The sequence below is a fragment of the Schistocerca piceifrons genome, chromosome 5 (genome assembly GCF_021461385.2).
Source record: "Schistocerca piceifrons isolate TAMUIC-IGC-003096 chromosome 5, iqSchPice1.1, whole genome shotgun sequence".
NCBI lineage: Eukaryota > Metazoa > Arthropoda > Insecta > Orthoptera > Acrididae > Schistocerca > Schistocerca piceifrons.
This window is the reverse complement of record NC_060142.1, coordinates 148,638,509-148,658,162: the sequence shown is the minus strand read 5'-3', so window position 1 is coordinate 148,658,162 and position 19,654 is coordinate 148,638,509.

The following is a 19,654-nucleotide window of genomic DNA, read 5'->3' as shown; positions in this document are numbered from 1 at the left end:
TATCGACATCTGTTAATAAGTATTTTAGCAGTTTCTTTTAAGAAAATCTATGTGGGTAATTACGGTCTTTATTGCATTTTTATTATTAATATAAGCACTCCGTCTTCAGGCCACGAGTGGCCTACCGGGACCATCTGACCGCCGTGTCATCGTCAGAGGAGGATGCGGATTGGAGGGGCGTGGGGTCAGCACACCGCTCTCCCGGTCGTTAGGATGGCATTATGGACCGAAGCCGCTGTTATTCGGTCGAGTAGCTCCTCGATTGGCATCACGAGGCTGAGTGCACCCCGAAAAATGGAAACAGCGCGTGGCGGCCTGGATGGTCACCCATCCAAGTGCCGACCACGCCCACAGCACTTAACTTCGGTGACCTCACGGGAACCGGTGAATCCACTGCGGCAAGGCCGTTGCCCTATTATTATTAATATAGAATAACTTTTTTACTCCTTACTGAAGTGCAGCAACATGCCCTTTGCGAGAGGCACCGTGCAGTGAGCTTATCTCGTCATCCAATGCCCTGCCCTTGTCACACATCAGGTGTCAAGGTTGTTGCAGCATAGTGAGCGCAATGGCAATCTTAAAAGGAGCGTCAATCAACACTACTTTTGTGAAATAATCGCGACATTTATATTGCAAGACCAGGGAAATGTTGCAATTGTGATCATGCACGCAGGGGTGATATGCTTCTCATACAGCACAGGCCGCAGTGCATTGACACCACCACAACAATGACCTCTGCAGGCATCATATTGGTACCATCCAGCATAACGCTGGGGCGACATTGCACCACCGGATAATTTTGGAATAATTTTGTACAGCAATAAAAAATTGATCAAAGCTTCTTTCCACTGCAGAGCATAGAACTCGAATGATTCCTATTGATGGAGACCAAAGCAGGTGGTGAGAAAGAGTTTGATTCCCATTCGACAATCAGCCTCCCTTCCGTTCCCCTCTCTCCTGAGAGAACTTGCCACGAGTCACCAGCGACCTTGAATATGACATGCATAATTACATGAACAGTAATAAGACAGTAAAGCTCATTTAAAGGTTATTTCGTTTTCCGATTGCCCCTCTACTAGCGAAAACCAATCGTTTGTTAAATTCAGAGTAAAACATTAAGTATGTTTCCAATTTTTGCTTAGTAATCGTGACATGATGTGCATGTTTTATCAATGGGAGTGAAATATATCTTTAATTGTCATGTTATAGTTACGGAGTGATAGAGAGTTATGCCTGCTGTATGTAAATACTAATGAAAATGACTGTCGTGCAGTGAAGAAATGCAACATTTTTCCACTAGGACTATTATACGAGTGTATATCCTTGGTTATGTCGCATGCAAGACTATTTTCGGCTTATGTAGCCATTTTGATGTGTTTACACAACTAATGTCAACATGGATGTAAGAAATTATGAGTAAAAGCTACGCTCAACTATCTACGTTACATGTATCAAAAAATTCGTAGCAGTGTTTGTAAAAATGTAACACATGCATGCAGATTGTAGCGAACTCACGTGATGTATGAACTAAAGGTGGGAGTAGAATTTGTTAACACTTGAAAATCATTGAGTAAGCTAAAATTAGTTGCATGTATGATTTGAACAGGAAGACACCTTAACAAATATAATGATCAGTGATATAAACACCATGTGGATGGCTTGTTCATTATTTCAAAAGTAATCACCATATCTGTAAATGCATGTATCCCACTGGGAGACACAATGGTCAGTTCGTTCATGGAAAAATGTTTCCAGTTGCCTGCAGAAGCATGGCTGTACCCAGGTGTGTTCCTCTTCGCCCGAAGCAAATGGACGACAACCAATTTCTTCAGGCCTCCAAAAACATGAGAGTTTAATGGCACGCTTCAGTTTTTGGAAACTGTCCAATTTACAGCTGTGGGCTGATTCTGAATCGTATTCCAGGAAGTCAATGAACAATAGGACTTTGCAGTCAAACAAACAGGTCAACATGACCTTCCCGGAGGTGCCGCGTCTGTTGACTACGCTACTAAAGTTTATCTGGGAAGCCCTTACTCATTCTCATTACAGTCCTGATGCCTCCCCGTGCGATTTTCATGTTCTTGGAACCGCGAAGAAAGACATTCGTTGCAGGCAATTTCTTTCGGAGGAAGAGGTGCAATGATGTTTCCACAGGCAATCAGAAATATTTTTCCATGTAGACATTGACTGTAGTATTTCACAGCAGGATAAATGTATTAACAGTAATGATTATTACTTTTGAAATAATAAACAGCTTACTTTTTCCTTCTGTCTCGTTTTCAATTGACAGTACCTTATGTTAAAGTCTGGGTGGAAATAAGTCGCCCTCATGTATAACACTAACGGCTGTGATCACCACTATTACGAAGATATACTGTCGTATGTGTTTGTAGACTGTTATAGAGTTTGCCTGACCATGAAAATGAATCCTGTCACACTCTCGCGTAATTTGTCAAATTACACACCTACCTACCCTACTTATTCCGCAATAATGTTTCATATTCCTCATCTTCTTCCCAGCATTGAAATGGAAATGAGCGTTTGGCGTCATTGGCCAGGAGGCCCCTTACGGGGCGGGTCCGGCCACCTTGGTGCAGGTCTTATTACGTTCGACGCCACATTGGGTGACATGCGCGCCGGATGGGGATGAAATGATGATGGAGATAGCACAACACCCAGTCCCTGAGTGGAGAAAATCCATGAGCCAGCAGGGGATCGAACCCGGGCCTCTTAGGACGGCAATCCGTCACGCTGACCATTCAGCTATCGAGGCGGACTTCCTAGCGTTGAGCAGTGATCAGCGTTCCGTTTTTGTATGCTATGATTTGGCAATTATTGATTTAGCTTTGTCGCCGATTGCTCTCGCTGCAGCCACAATCGTCAGCCTATATAAGGAGAAACTCCTGTGAGTCGTTCAACCTTTGTTCTCTGTGTCACACTGTTTTAACTCTTGGTTCGTAAGGCAGAAGTTAGGGACCAATCGGACATACGCCTAAACAAGCGTGGAAAAACGCGTAAATATCAGATTTGAGGTGGTCAGGGCCGACCGTTGTGGCCGAGTGGTTCTAGGCGCTTCAGTCCAGAATAGCGCTGCTGCTACCGTCGCAGGTTCGAATCCTGCCTCGGACGTGGATGTGTGTGATGTCCTTAGGTTAGTTAAGTTTAGGTAGTTCTAAGTCTAGGGGACTGATGACCTCAGATGTTAAGTCCCATAGTACTTAGAGTCATTAGAACCATTTGAGATGGTCAGAGTAGCAGATACCAGACCAGTGGTCATAAATCTGGTGCACCCGCCCTGTTAAACTAACACGCTCCACATTAAGCTATACTGGCAGGTCAGTACTGCCCAGTAGTTACTTGAGTTATTCAAAATACACTCCAAGACAAAACAAAAGACACACCACGAAGGACGTATTCGAATGGAACGGAAATCTGTAGATGTGATGTACATGTACAGATAAATGATTACAATTTCAGAAAATTTGGATGCTTTATTCAGTAGAAAGAGCTTCATAAATTCAGGAAGTCAGTAACACGTTGGTCCACTTCTGGCTCTTATGCAAGAAGCAGCTCCGTAATATTTTTGTGCTGATCGAACCTACCGATAATAACTCTTGTAACACGCCTGTGTATTGATTCGATGGCTTCGTTTAATCCGACTTAGTGGCGATCCCGAGCAGTACTCAAGAATGGGTTGCACTAGTGTTGTGTAGGCTGCATTCGTTATAGTTGAGCCACACTTTCCAGAATTCTCTGAATGAAACGAGGTCGACCATTCGACTACCCTACCAACAACCTGACGAGCTCTTTCCTTTTTATATCGCTTTGGAACGTTACGGCTAGATATTGAATCGCTGTGACTGTGTCACGCAGCACACTACTAATGCTGTGTTCGAACGTTACGTATATGTTTTTCCTAGCTATCTGCATTAAACTACATTTAACTACATTTATAGAAAGCTGCACTCATCGCACCAACTAGAAACTTTGTCTAAGTCATCTTCTATCCTCCTACATCCACTCAAGGCGACATCTTCCCGTACGTCACAGCGTTATCAGCCGCAAATTGCTTCTTAACCTCTTCGTTAGATCGTTTATGTATAGAGAGGATTAGAGCGGTCATGTGACACTTACTTGGGGCATTCCTGACTATATCCTTGTTTCTGAAGAATATATGCTGTTGAGGACAACGCCCTGGATTCTGTTACTTAAGAATAGTTAGACAAATTAAACAATAAATGCTTTGTTAAGAAGCTTCTAAGTTCCATACCAGGAAACTGACCGGTTTTAAGTGTGAATAGGTAAGATTTTACAAGATGATTCTTGCAAAGAAGAATATAATAAGCAGCCAATGTTAATCATGCAATTTATATACGCAAATAGCGCTTTCGAACTGTCGGGTTCACCTTCAGACGGCTGTTCACGTTTGTATTACCTTTGTTTTTTGTTTACATTACTTGGTGGAATAAATACAGCCAACGACGAATGTAAACAACAAACAAAGTATTATAAACGTGAACAGCCGCCTGAAGATGTACCTGTCGGTTGGAAACAGGTTCAAATGACTCTGAGCACTATGGGACTTAACTGCTATGGTCATCAGTCCCCTAGAACTTAGAACTACTTAAACCTAACTAACCTAAGGACATCACACACATCCATGCCCGAGGCAGGAGTCGGACCTGCGACCGTAGCGGTCCTGCGGTTCCGGACTGTAGCGTCTAGAACCGCTCGGCCACTACGGCCGGCTGGAAACAGGTAACGGTGAAATTTGAGTAAATAAATAGCATAATTAATGGTAGCTACTTGTTGTCTTCTGCTGTGTAGGAATCAATTTCTATTTTCTACACAGCCTCGGTCTCAAAATGTCAATTTTCGACAAAATAGCAGGAAGGAAGTTGTTGGGCCAAGTGCCATTAATACTGAGGCACTACAATCTATTTGTGATAACACTGAAAATAATCTAAAAAATGTTGCTAACAAATTTTTCTATATCCACTCTTCATTAGACAGAATCAATTACTGTGGTATTTGAAACTGTTTTTCAAGGTGCGATATTAATCTCCATGTCCTGTCAGATATTATCTTTTTACACAATCTGTTATTAGGTCCGCCTTATCTGGCTGCTACTTGTACACTATTCCTTATAAACGGGTTAGACACTGTGCGTCATATGGCAAGAAATCGGGCAACTTCATTCACTGTATGGGCGTAGGCTCGTTCAAACACGGTAACCGAATCGGGCTGTTATTCTATCTTGCCTCCAAGTCTGTCCGTTTTACTGCGCTCATTCAACACACATGAGTGGCAATCACACACAAAGTACACTGAAGCGCCGAAGAAACTGGTATAGGCATGCGTATTCAAATACAGAGATGTGTAAACAGGCAGAATACGGCGCTGTGATTGGCAACGCTTAGATAAGACAAGTGTCTGGCGCAGTTGTTAGATCGGTTACTGCTGCTACAATAGCAGGTTATCAAGAGTTAGGTGTTCGAACTTGGTGTTATAGTCGGCGCATGAGCGATGGGACACAGCATCTGCGAGGTAGCGATGAAGTGCGGATTTTCTCGTACGACTATTCCACGAGTATACCGTGAATATCAGGAATACGGCAAGACATCAAATCTCCGATGGCTTCCGGCTGCGGCAGGAAAAAGATCCTGAGAGAACGGGATCAACGACGACTGAAGAGAACCCTTCAACGTGACAGAAGTGCAGTCCATCCGCAAATTTGTGCAGATTTCAGTGCTGGGCCAGCAACAAGTGTCAGCGTGCGAAGCATTCAACGAAACATCATCGATATGGGCTTTCGGAGCCGAAGGCCCACTCGGGTACCTTTGATGACTGCACGACAAAAAGCTTTGCGCCTCGCCTGGGCCCGTCAACACCAACATTGGACTGTTGATGACTGTAAACATGTAGCCTGGTCGGACGAGTCTCGTTTCAAATTGTATCCAGTGGATGGACGTCTACCGGTATGGAGACAACCCCATGAATCAAATGAACCTTCATGTCAGCATGGGATGTTCAAGCTGGAGCAGGCTCTGTAATGGCGTGGGGCGTGTGCAGTTGGAGTGATATGGGACCCCTAATATGTCAAAATTTGACTGACAGGTGACACGTACGTAAGCATCCTGTCTGATCACCTGCATCTCTTCATGTCCATCGTGTATTCCGACGGACTTGGGCAATTCGAGCAAGACAATGCGACACCTGACACGTCCAGAATTGCTACAGAACGACTCCAGGAACACTCCTCTGAGTTTAAACATTTCCGCTGGCCACCAAACTCCCAGGACATGAACTTTATTGAGCATACCTGGAATGCCTTGCAGCGTGCTGCTCAGAAGAGATCTCCACTCCCTCGTTCTCTTACGGATTTATGGACAGCCCTGAACGATCCATGGTATCAGTTCTCTCCAGCACTACTTCAGACATTAAACGACTCCATGCCACGTCGTGTTGTGGCACTTCTGTCTGCTCGCGGTGGCCCTACACGATATCATACAGGTGCACCAGTTTCTTTGGCTCTTCAGTGTATTACATTTCATTTCAGGTTTACGACTCCGTTTTGATAAAAAAAAAAGTGGTACTTAGAATGGCCAACCACATATGGGCCTGAGAGATGGGACAGAGTACAGATCAGGAATGAATTACTACGCAAGCGGGCATAATACAAAGAGCTCATGAGTAATTGGATATGAGAAGCAATGTATGTGAAATTTAGTTTCCCCTGTGCTCCCCAACGCACTTTTCAGTTAATCAGTCGTCAGGCATTTTACTGCCTTTACCTTTTTCGACATCTTTCTTTCTCTTATAATGCGGACTTTCTACTTTCAAGCCAAATCCAAGGGAGCTGAGAATAGAGAAAAGGCGTTTGTACTTACAGCTATTTCGTCATTTGATGATATCTTCTTCAATATTGCCGAAAATTTAAGTGACACTAATGTTCACGATGCGAATTTTACAATTTGCCTCGTGGTGAAGCTCCCTAGTCTTCCTACACAGTGAAGGTCAGAATTTCCTTGGTCTTCCACCTCCAAAAGTGCACCATTAAAGTTTTCCATCAGTGTGAACGAAATCAAACTTACAACGTATTTTTAAAAACTCTGTAGAGTGATGAGACAAAAAATTACCAACCTTCCTCAGAGGGAGGTTAAATGCTGACTCGCGCTGTTGTGGACACCTGACTAGCTAATGTAAGTACCAGGTGGGTTTAATTAAAGTGCAGCTACTCACAGAGGTCCAGTGTGGGCTGTAATTATCGTACGGCAACGAAACTTGGTAGGTGTGCTAATGCATTAATGCAGAACCGAATTACACTGAAAAAAATTAGTTCCTATTTTGACCACAGCGTTCAAATATGGCACTGTAGATGCAAGAAAGACGTATAGAAATGGTTCTATAGGTAATGAATTAGGAACGGGACATGAGTATGAAAGATCAAACAAGTGAGGAAGCCATGATGTTGATTTTATTATTAACTCCGCTTACACTATTTGTTAAATATGGACATCGTAGAGATGCTGCATCGTGATGAGCAGTTGCTCGCAGCATTTCCTGTGGAATATGAGCAACATTGTCCTGTACACTGACCTTCAAATCAGGTAGAGACCGAACGTGTCCCTGGTAAACGCGATCTTTTTAGGTATCCCCTGAGTCAAAACTCACATGGACTAAAATCGGATTGCCTCGTGGGCCATGCATCTACAAAACTTCTCAGGATAATACTTTTGTGAGCTGTTGCTCTAAGCACGTCTCCGACGTGGTCTTAGGTGTCTTGTCACGTTTCGCGCGGCTTCCCCCGTCGGAGTTTCGAGTCCTCTCTCAGGCATATGTGTGTGTGTGTGTGTGTGTGTGTGTTGTCCTCAGCGTAAGTTATTTTAAGTTAGATTAAGTAGTGTGTAAGCTTAGGAACCTCAGTAGTTTGGTCCCATCAGACCTTACCACAAATTTCCAAATTTTAATTAGGTGTCTCACCGGGATAGCGACACGAGGTATTGCTCCACTTCGCTTGAAAGCAATTGGTTTCCACACAGCTGCGCTCTTACAATGCAGGAATCACATGCTGTGCAATGAGGACTCAATAATCTGCAGACTTCATGGTACACCTGACAGGGTTTGAATCCACACCACATAGTCACATAGGGCGGGTGCAGCGGCTCTTCGCTCACAACACGAAATTTAACAGTACCCCAAATTCGGCGGTTCCGTGTAACCACCCAGCAGGGTAAAATGTGCCTCGGCACTTCACAGAATATGCCCCAATGACTTGTCATCAATTTCGACCCTTATTAGAAACTGAACAACAAATTCAGAGCTTTGCTGCGGAACATGAAGTTGCAGTTGTTGCACAATCTGGCTATTATGCTTGTACGGCTGTAACACAGACCGCAAAACTTTCTGTACTGTTGTCTATGGAATGGACAATCCTCGTGATGGCTCACGAGCACTAGTATCACCGAGGGCACGTACTGCGTGGTCAGCTGTAGTAACAGCAACAGCGTCAGCAACTTCCACCGTGATTGGACACCTTTCTCTTCCAGGCGCTACATGAAGCTCACCTGCTATTTCGAATTTCGTTGTAATCTTCTTTAAGCCTCTTCTCAGATATTACAGTCTGTGCAGAGCTGCCGTTCACATCGACTACTGGCCATTAAAATTGCTACACCACGAAGATGACATGCTACAGACGCGAAGTTTAACCGACTGGAAGAACATGCTGTGACATGCGGATGATTAGCTTTTCATAGCATTCACACAAGGTTGGCGCCGGTGGCGACACCTACAACGCGCTGATATGAGGAAAGTTTCCAACCGATTTCTCATACACAAACAGCAGTTGACCGGCGTTGCCTGGTGAAACGTTGTTGTGATGACTCGTGTAAGGAGAAGAAATGCGGACCATCACGTTTGCGACTTTGATAAAGGTCGGATTGTAGCCTATCGCGATTGCGGTTTATCGTATCGTGACATTACTGCTCGCGTTGGTCGAGATCCAATGAGTGTTAGCAGAATGTGGAATCGGTGGGTTCAGAACGCCGTTCTGGATCCCAAAGGCCTCGTATCACTGGCAGTCGAGATGACAGGCATAGTATCCGCATGGCTGTAACGGATCGTGCAGAAACGTTTCGATCCCTGAGTCAACAGGTGGGGACGTTTGCAAGACAACAACCATCTGCACGGACAGTTCGACGACGTTTGCAGCACCAAGGACTATCAGCTCGGAGACCATGGCTGCGGTTACCCTTGACCTCTGCATCACAGACACGAGCGCCTGCGATGGTGTTCTCAACGACGAACCTGGTTGCACGAATGGCAAAACGTCATTTTTTCGGGTGAATCCACGTTCTGTTTAAAGCATCATGATGGTCGCATCCGTGTTTAGCGACATCGTGGTGAACGCACATTGGAGGCGTGTATTCGTCATCGCCGTACTGGCGTATCACCCGGCGTGATGGTATAGGGTGCCACTGGTTACACTTCTCGGTAACCTCTTGTTCGCATTGACGGTGCTTTGAACAGTGGACGTTACATTTCACATGTGTTACGACCCGTGGCTCTACCCTTTATTCGATCCCTGAGAAACCCTACATTTCAGCAGGACAATGCACGACCGCATGTTGCAGGTCCCGTACGGGCCTTTCTGGATACAGAAAATGTTCGGTTGCTGCCCTGGCCAGCACATTCTCCAGATCTTTCACCAACTGAAAATGTCTAGTAAATGGTGGCCGAGCAACTGGCTCGTCACAATATGCCAGTCACTACTCTTGATGAACTGTGGTATCGTGTTCAAGATGCATTTGCAGCTGTACCTGTACACGCCATCCAAGCTCTGTTTAGCTCAATGCCCAGGCGTATCAAGGCCGTTATTACGGCCATAGGTGGTTGTTCTGGGTACTGATTTCTCAGGATCTATGCACCCAAATTGCGTGAAAATGTAATCACATGTCAGTTCTAGTACAATATATTTGTCCAGAGAATACCCGTTTATCATCTGCATTTCTTCTTGGTGTAGCAATTTTAATGGTCAGTAGTGTAAAACTGTTTCTCTTCTCGATAGCCATAATGTTAACTCACGTTACGGCTCGTCAAATGACAGCATGGATGTCACACCGTCATACCAACTGTCTACAGCGCTACGTCTGTACCCGGGGTCCAAAATTGGAACTAATTTTTTTCCAGCATAAATCTGTTCCCCATTAACGCATTAGCATATCTGCTAATTTTCGCTGCCACATACGATGATCAAAGCCCGGGACTTTCTTGAGTAGTTGCTCAAAAATTCAAATGGTTCAAATGGCTCCAGGCACTATGGGACTTAACATCTGAGGTCATGTCTCCTAGACTTAGAACTACTTAAACCCAACCAACCGAAGGACATCACACACATCCATGCCCGAGGCAGTATTCGAAGCTGCGACCGTAGCAGCAGCGCGGTTCCGGACTGAAACGCTTAGTAGCGCTCGGTCACAGCGGCCGGTTGAGTAGTTGCACTTTAATTATAACCACCTGGTATATAAGCGTATCAGAGTTGAAAAGGAAATCATTGTAGCGACAATACGAGCCACAAATGGGGAAATCCATCGACATTAATTTCTTTCTCAAAGGGCAGCTTGTTGCAGCCTTGCGCCTGAAAATCAGTGTCTCTGAAATGGCGAAGATGGTCCGCTGTTCGCTTGCTATTGTCGCGGTCATGTATGGAAAATGGTCGAATGACGAGAAGACGACAAGACGTTGTTGGACGTCCACGCACAACGTGAACAGAAAACCGGGGATGACAGAATTTCTGTACCAGACTGTACATTTCCTGCATTTAGTATCCTGCCATTGAATAGAATTCTGCTTTATCCATGAATCAGCCTATGTGATCTTTTCATCTCATGTCCCCCTGCAAATTGTTACAACAAGCCATTTGTATAGGATTACTGGTCCTTATTGGGAATCACCGTTACTGTAATCTAGGATATTACTGTTTCTCGTTTTTTAAGTGCAAAGTTTTACATTTCCGTATATTTAAACGAGGTTGCCAGTTTCTGCAGTACTTTGGAATCTCACCAGATTTTTACAGACATTATAAATAACTGCAGCATTACGTAAAGTCTGAGACTGCACTGGCTATCAGGTCATTAATGTACAGTATGAACAACGAGGGACACAAAAAACTTGCGTTTGGCGCCCCTGAAGGTAATCTCCGTCTAAGGTAACATGCTGTGCCTAGACTCCTCAAACAATTCACAGATTTCGTTTGATAGCCCGTACGTTCGTACTTTTGTTAATGAACGGTGATGTGGTTCGGAGGTAAGTACTTTTTTGAAGTCAAGAAACATTGCATCTTCCTTATTGCTTTGATCCATGGCTTTCAAAATGTCACGCAAGAAAGCGCAAGTTGGGTTTTGCGTGATCGAAGTTTAGGAATCCATGTTGGCTGCCATGAACGAGATCGATCTCCTCGAGAGTCCTCAATGAAACTGGAGCACTTTTGCTAGCATTCTTGTAGATGGGTTTCACCTATGCTTTCTTCCCATCACTGGGCACAGTTTTTGTTGAAAGTATCTATGGATTATTATGGTTTGAAGTAGGATTTAAGTCAGTTCCAAATCATGCATAGAATCTGACAGGGATGCCGTCGGACCCTGGACCCTTCGTTAACGATTTCAAATGGTCTGAACACCATTGACTCTAATATCTCTTATCACTTATCTTCGAAGTGCCGCGAGAAGTAAAGTAGCACTCTTCAGCTGCCTCTTCATTAGCAGAGGAACCTTTACAAACGAATTTCAATATTCCTGTCTTTGGTTTGCTACGCTTAATTTCAGTACCTGAGTGTCTGGATATTGACTTTGGAGACACTGACAACCTTTACATATGACCGGAATTCTGTGCAAGATTTTGAGATAATACTCTGTTGTGGTGGACAATGAAGACTTCACCCATTGTCCTCTTGACAGCCAAACGCGTTTCATTCAGTATCTCTCTGTCTATGGCCCTACGCTTTGATTGGTACATGTTATACAGAAATCGCCTTCTCAGTAAATGTTTGTTTACAGTTACTGTACATCATGGAGTGTCCCTTCTATCATGAATTCTTCTAGTAGGAGCGTATCTGTCCTGCGCACGGTCAACTATTCTTCTAAACTTGAGACATAGTTCTACAATTCTACAATTTCGTGCCCGGACGTAAATGTTTGGAGTTGGCATGTAAATTAGCCTAATCGTTTTAGCTGCCCTTTGTACTTCACTAATCATTGCTACTAGATATAATCCTAATACATTTTCATTACGTGCGGGGTCGGCAGCTCGTGGTCTAGGGTGGCTAGCGTTGCTGCCTCTGGATCACGGGGTCCCGGGTTCGATTCCCAGCCACGTTGGAAATTTTCTCTGCGAGGAGACTGGGTGTTGGTGTTGTCATCATCATGTCATCATCATCATCATCATCATCATCACCACCACCACCACCACCACCACTCGTGATAGTGGCTGGATTGGATTATGTAAAAAAAATTGGACTGTGTAAAAATTGGGACTTTGTACGGGTTCTGATGACCGCGCAGTTGAGCACCCCAAAAACCAAACATCATCATCATTATCATCATCACGTGCGGGCTATCCAGCTGTCGGTTCTAGGTAAATTTCTGTGAAGGCATTTAGCGTTGGTTCTCGTGATAGCATGTCAGGCCCTCCACTGACAAAACCTTATTTATCCAAACTGATTGCTAAATGATTAAAGTCTCCCGATGGTGACAGTTTGGTTGGGGAACTTACATACTAGCGAAATCAAGTTTTGTCTGATGTTTTCGGTTACATCTGGCGGGAAGTCTAGAGGTCGATAGAAAGATCCAGTTACAAGTTTACGCCCATCACGGAGAATGGTGAAATATGTGTAGACTTAATGGAACACATACATCAAGGAACTTCTGTAATTGAAATTTCAGATGCCACAACGGCTGAGCGATGGACAGCTACAGAAAATCAAACTTGAACACAGTCTCTTCAGTGCCTGTAACAGAAGTTAACAAAACCAAAATTAAAAGACGTACGGTCTACTTTGTTGGGATTTGCCTCCTGCTAATGGACCTGGTATCTGGAATAGGGTGAACGACACGCATTTCGCGCTCTTCAGCTTAGCTTCATTAAGCTGATTACGTTACCTGGAACTGTCAAATCCGTCTCGGAGCGTTGTGGCGGTTGTCAGATCTCTCTTTTAGCGGGTCACCGACCGCTGGGCCGGAGCACTTAGGCCAGTTTTTGTAGCCTCCCGCGGGACTTGCGCGAGCGGCAAAGCGGCGATCGAATTTCGTTCCTCCAAGCTTACCCGTGCTTTCACGATGATATGCATGCAAGCAAGTGGACGGCAGAAAAGTTACTATTCAGAACTTGCTGATAGCAAAAATGAAAATTGCAACTGAAATATCGAGAGAATCTCAGTGAAATTATGAATTTAATTATGCAAGAAACTAGGTATAGAATAGACACAATTTGAAACTGAACTCTCAATTAAAAAGTGTCACAACAGCTAAGACCAAAAGAAGAAAAGTATGATCGCGTAGGGAGGACAGTCTAAAACATCTACATCTACATACAGATATGTACATACTCCGCTAGCCACAAAGCGGTGTGTAGTGAAGGGCACAACACGCGCCGAAGTCATATCCCCCCCCCATGTGTGCTCCGCTCGCGGATCGCGCTAGGGAAAAACGACTGTGTAAACGCCTCAGTAAGAGCTCTAATTTCCTTTATCTTTGAATGGTGATCATTGCGCGATTTGAAAGTTGGTGGTAATAATATATGCTCTACATCCTCGGCGAAGATCGGATTTCGGAATTTAGTGAGCAGGCCCTTCCGTTTAGCGCGCCGTCTATCTGCAAGTGTGTCCCCCTTCAAACTTTCTGTAAGATTTGTAACGCTCTCGCGATGGCTAAATGTACGTCACGAATGTTGCCGCTCTTCTTTGGACCTTCTCCATGTCTTGAATCAGACCCAACTGGTAAGGGTTCCATACAGACGAACGATACTCTAAGACTGGACGAACTAACGTATTGTAAGCAATTGTCTTTGTTGAAAGGCTGAATCGCTTCAGGAGTCTACCAATAAACCGCAATCTAGAGTTCCCCTTACCCGTTACTTGTGTAATCTGATCATTCCATTTGAGATCATTTCGAATAGTCACACCCAGATACTTGACGGATGTTACCGCTTACGAAGACTGGGCATTTATTTGGTACTCGCACATGTAATGGGTATTTTCGCCTTGTTATACGCAGTAGGTTACACTTACTAATATTGAGAGATAACTGCCAGTAATTACACCACACATTTATTTTCTGCAAATCCTCATTTCGTGTGATACTATTTTCCTGTAGACTAGAGCGTCATCGGCAAACAGTCCAATGCCGCTGTCAGTACCATCAACCAGATCGTTTATGTAAATCGTAAAAAGCAGCGGACCTATTACACTGCCCTGTGGCACACCTGAAATTACGCTTGTTTCTGTTGAAGTCACCCCCTTCAGGACGACATACTGCTCCCTTTCTGTTAGTAAACTATCTATCCATCCGCCTATGTCATCGGATAGGCCGTAAGCGCGCACTTTTTGGAGCAAGCGACAGTGCGGAATTGAGTCGAACGTCTTTCGAAAGTCGAGAAACATGGCATCAACCTGGGAGCCGTTATCTAGAGCCTGTTGTGTATATTATGCACAAAGAGGGCCAGCTGTGTCTCGCATGACCGCTGTTTCCTAAAACCGTGCTGGTTTCTGCAGATGAGCTTCTCAGAGTCTAGAAAGGTCATTATGTCTGAACACAAAATATGTTCCATGATTCTACAACGGATCGATGTCATATGTGCACACTGGCCCTGCGTGACTGCAATAACACAGGTTGTATCCATAAGCAAAACTATTATGACTATCTACACTCCTAACATCAGTACTCTGCAAGCCACCTAACGGAGTGTGGTGGAGGGTGCTTCTGGTACTACCAACTGATTCCCCCTTCCATTTTTCACTCGGCAATGGCGCTTGAGAAGAATGATTGCAGGGAAGCCTCTGTATTAGTTACACTTTCTCGAATTTTCTCGTCGTTATTTCCTGAGGCGTACAGTGAAGTGACAAAAGTTTTGGGATAAAACCTAATATCGTGTCGGTTCTCCCTTTGGCCGTCATAGTGGAGCAGCTTGAAGTTGCATGGACTCAACGAGTCATTGGAAGTTCCCTGGAGAAATACTGAGTAATGCTGCCTGTATGGCAGTCAATAATTGCACAGTGTTGCCGGTGCAGGAACATTTGTACAAATTTATCTCTCGATTATGTACCATAAATGTTGGATGGGATTCATTTCGGGTGATCTGGTTGGCCAGATCATTCTCGCGGTCGATCCAGAATTTTCTCCAAACGAATCGCGAACGGTTGTGGCTTTGTGATATGGCGCACCATCATCCATAAAAACACCATCGTGGTTTGGGTACATGAAGACTATAAATAACTACAAATGGTGTCAAAGCAACGGAACATAACCATTTCCTGTAAATGATCGTTTCAGTTGGACCAGAGGACTCAATCCTCTTCTTGCACACACAGACCACACCGATATGGAGCCACCAGCAACTTTCACAGTGCTTTCTTGACTGACCGGTCCATGGGTTCGTTGGGTCTGCGCTACAGACGAATCCTACTATCAGCTTTTACCAACTGAAATCAGGACTCATCTCACGAGGCAGCGCTTTTCCATTTCGTTTGAGGTACAACCGACATCGTTACGAGCCCAGAAAGGCGCTGCAGGCGATGTCGTGATGTTAGCAAAGTCACTCGCGTCGGTCGTCTGTCTAACGCCAGATTTCCCCACACTGTCCTAACGGATACGTCCGTCATAGTTTCCACATTTCTTTCTCCAGTTATCTCACGCAGTGTTGCTTGTGTTAGAGCTGCTTTCGGTCGTGAATTGTAGGTCGTCGGCCACTGTGTTGCCCATTTTGAGAGGTAATACCTGATATGTGATATTCGCGGCACACTCTCTACACTGTGGATCTCGGAATACGATTTCCGTAATGTTATGTTCCATGCTTCTAGTGCCAACTACATCATTCCGCGTTCAGAGTCTTTTAATTCCCGTCGGGCTGCCATAATCACGTCGGAAAACTTTTCACATAAATCACCTAGGACAAATACTGTTCCGACGATGCACTGCCCTTTTATACCTTGTGTACGCGATACTATCACCATCTGTATATGTACATAATCGCTATCCCACGACTTTGTCACCTCAGTGTATATGGGAGGAAGTAATGCTACGTCCGACCCATTCCGGAAAATATGAAGATATTAACTGTTCTCGAAAGAACAGATACCATTGATGACCATGCAGCTTCTCTAGAATAAATAATAATTAAATGAAGCCTTTAGCTGCCGATAGCTGAAAATGTGTGCCCTGACCGGGTCTTCAATCCAGGATCTCCTGCTTACATGGCAGAGTCTCTACCCATCTGAGCCACCGAGGACACAAATGAGTAGCGCGACTACAGGGACTTAACCCTTGCACGTTTCCTCTGAGACCCACATTCGGTGGCTTAGATGGACAGAGCGTCTGCCATGTAAGCAGGAGATCCCAAGTTCGAGTCCCAGTCAGGGCACACATTTTCAACTGTCCCCATCAAGGTATATCAACAATACCTGTCGGGAGCTGAGGGTTTCAATTAATTGTCATTCTTTCCGGAAAAAGCTCTCTAGAAATTTCAATAGGAAAACTCGGCGTGATGCACACCGCATCTCTTGTAGCGTCTGCTATTGGAGTGTGTTAAGCATCTCTGTCACATTCTCGTGTCGACTATACTGTAAGTAGGCTGTTTAGGTTCTTATATTGGTAACGCCACCGCCACGTAGCGCTCTGTATGAAAATCACTGACTGTGCTGTGTGCAGTCTGTGGCTGGTTTGCATTGTTGTTGGCCATTGGAGTGTTGGGCAGTTGGCTGTTAACAGCGCGTAGCGTTGCGCAGTTGGAGGTGAGCCGCCAGCAGTGGTGGATGTGGGGAGAGAAATGGCAGAGTTTTGAAATTTGTAAGACTGGATGTCATGAACTGCTATATATATTATGACTTTTGATGACTATTAAGGTAAATAGATTGTTTGTTCTCTATAAAAATCTTTCATTTGCTAACTATGCCTATCAGTAGTTAGTGCCTTCTGTAGTTTGAATCTCTTATTTAGCTGGCAGTAGTGGCGCTCGCGGTATTGCAGTAGTTCGAGTAACCAAGATTTTTGTGAGGTAAGTGATTTGTGAAACGTATAGGTTAATGTTAGTCAGGGCCATTCTTTTGTAGGGATTTTTGAAAGTCAGATTGCGTTGCGCTAAAAATATTGTGTGTCAGTTTAAACACAGTCATGTACAATTTTTCTAAGGGGACGTTTCAATACGAACTGGCGACGAAAAGCGCCGCTCTCCCCTAAATCTTGCCTATTTCTTTTATCAGTCCCGCCTGATACCATATTGATGAACAGTACTCAGTAATTGGTCCAAGAAGCGCTTTGTAAGCCACTTTCTCCGTGCATAAGTTACATTTTCTTAAGATTCTTCCCACGAACCTCTGTCTGAGATCTGCTTTTCTTACTGTTAGTCTTGTATGGTCATCCCACTGAAGATCGCTCTGGATAGTTGCTCCCTGCTCCCAGATATTTTACGGTAGCTAATGTTCCCAGTAGTTTATCATGAATAGTGTAGCTGTACAGTAGTGGATTTCTTTTGTTACTTGTAAGCAATATGTTCATTTACATTCCGAGTTAACTGTAAGAGCCTGCACCATTCATAAAACCTTTGTATGTCATTCTGCAAATCGATACTGTCTTTTGGCATTGCTACTTTCTTGTAGACGACAGCATTATCTGCTCTGCAAATAGTCTTAAAAAGCTTCTGACACATTCTGCTAGATCATTTATATACACTGTGCACAGTAACTTTCCTAACACACTCCCGTGGGATACTCCGAAAATCGTCTTTACATCTTTCGATTTTGTTCCGTTAAGAGCGACGTGCTGAGTTGTATCTTCAAGGAAGTCTTGATTCCAGTCACATATTCGGTCCGATAATCGGTAAGATCCTATTTTTTCAATAAACGGCAGTGCGGGAAGGTGTAAAATGCCTTCTTGAAGTCAAATAATACAGAATCAACCTCAACGTCGTTGTCTAAAGCGATATGTATCATATGGAGGAACAGAGAAAACTGAGTTTCAGAAGAGCTGTGTTTGCAGAATCCATGTTGATTTTTGAAGAGAAGATTTTCGTTCTTCAAAAACGTCATAATTCATGAGCATAAAACAAGTTCGATAACTCTGCAACGGACTGACGTCAACGATATAGGCCTATAATTATGTACATCTGTCCTACGATATTTCTTGAAGACAGCAATGACCAGCTCTTTTTTCCAGTCTCTTTTTTCCAGTCGCTAGATGCCCGTCGTTGCGCCAGCGGTCTACGATAAACTGATGCTGGAAGGGGGGCGAGTTCTTTCGCATAATCTTTGAAGAATCTTATAGGTATCTCATCTGGTCCTGACGCCTTTCCGATATTAAGGGCTGTAGTTTCATTTCTGTTCTGCGGTTGGGTATCTCAGTATCTGCCATTTCAATGTTCGTACGATGAGTGAAGTGGGGGATTGTGTTACGGTCTTCCGCCGTGAAAGAATTTCCACCTGATTAATAAAATAGTGGTCCTATTTTGGGACCAATACAGAAGCGATTCTACGTAGAATGGATTACATAAGTCTTTGGTAGGTTTCCGAAGATGTATGGCACCAGATGTCTACAAACAGGTCACGCATTTCCCCTAAATTACGGACTGGTAGTTTGTGGTTGCGGGTCTGACTCCCGGCAGCGTCTCAGATGTATTCCATCGGATTCATATAAGCAGAACTTGGGGTACAACACATCAGCGTGAGCCACCATGCTACTCAAACTACTGTTGCTTGATTCTGACCTTGTGACACAGGCAAAATGCTGCTGGAACATGCCACCTGGATGACTGAGGAAGAGATCTAGCATGGGAAGATACAGTGGTCCGTAATACCATTCACGTAGTACGCAGCTATTGTGGTACTTCGATTACCATCACAGCTTTCATGAAAAGTCTGGTGAAAAAACCCCATAGCATAATAGTGTTTCCACCGGCCTGCGTACGTGCCGCGGTGCATGTTTTGAGAAGCCATTCGCCAAGATGACACAGTCGGACTTGTGTAACATGAATCGAGATAAGTTATCATTGATCCACGGTACAATGTCGATAATGCAGGGCGAAACACAATCACAGTTGGCGCTGTCACTGGGTCAACATAGGAACACGTAAGGGTATTTTCCTGCGGAGCCCCATTTTAAGCAATGTGTGGTGAAGAGTCTGGTGCGAAACAGTTCTGCTCGCACCAAGGGCGTACTGCGTCGTAGATCTGCCACAGACAGCCTCATATCCTGCTTTACAGAGCGGGCAAGCCTACGTCCTCATGATGTGTATTTACGTATTTACTTATTTTTTTCGAACATCTCATAGCAGATGTGTGACAAACGTTGATATTTTTCGTTCGAGCTTGTTTAGTGATCCAGAACTTCAATGCAGGCACGATCATTGTCGGGACACGAGCTGATGCGCTGCAGTTCCTGCGTGAAATTTCCGA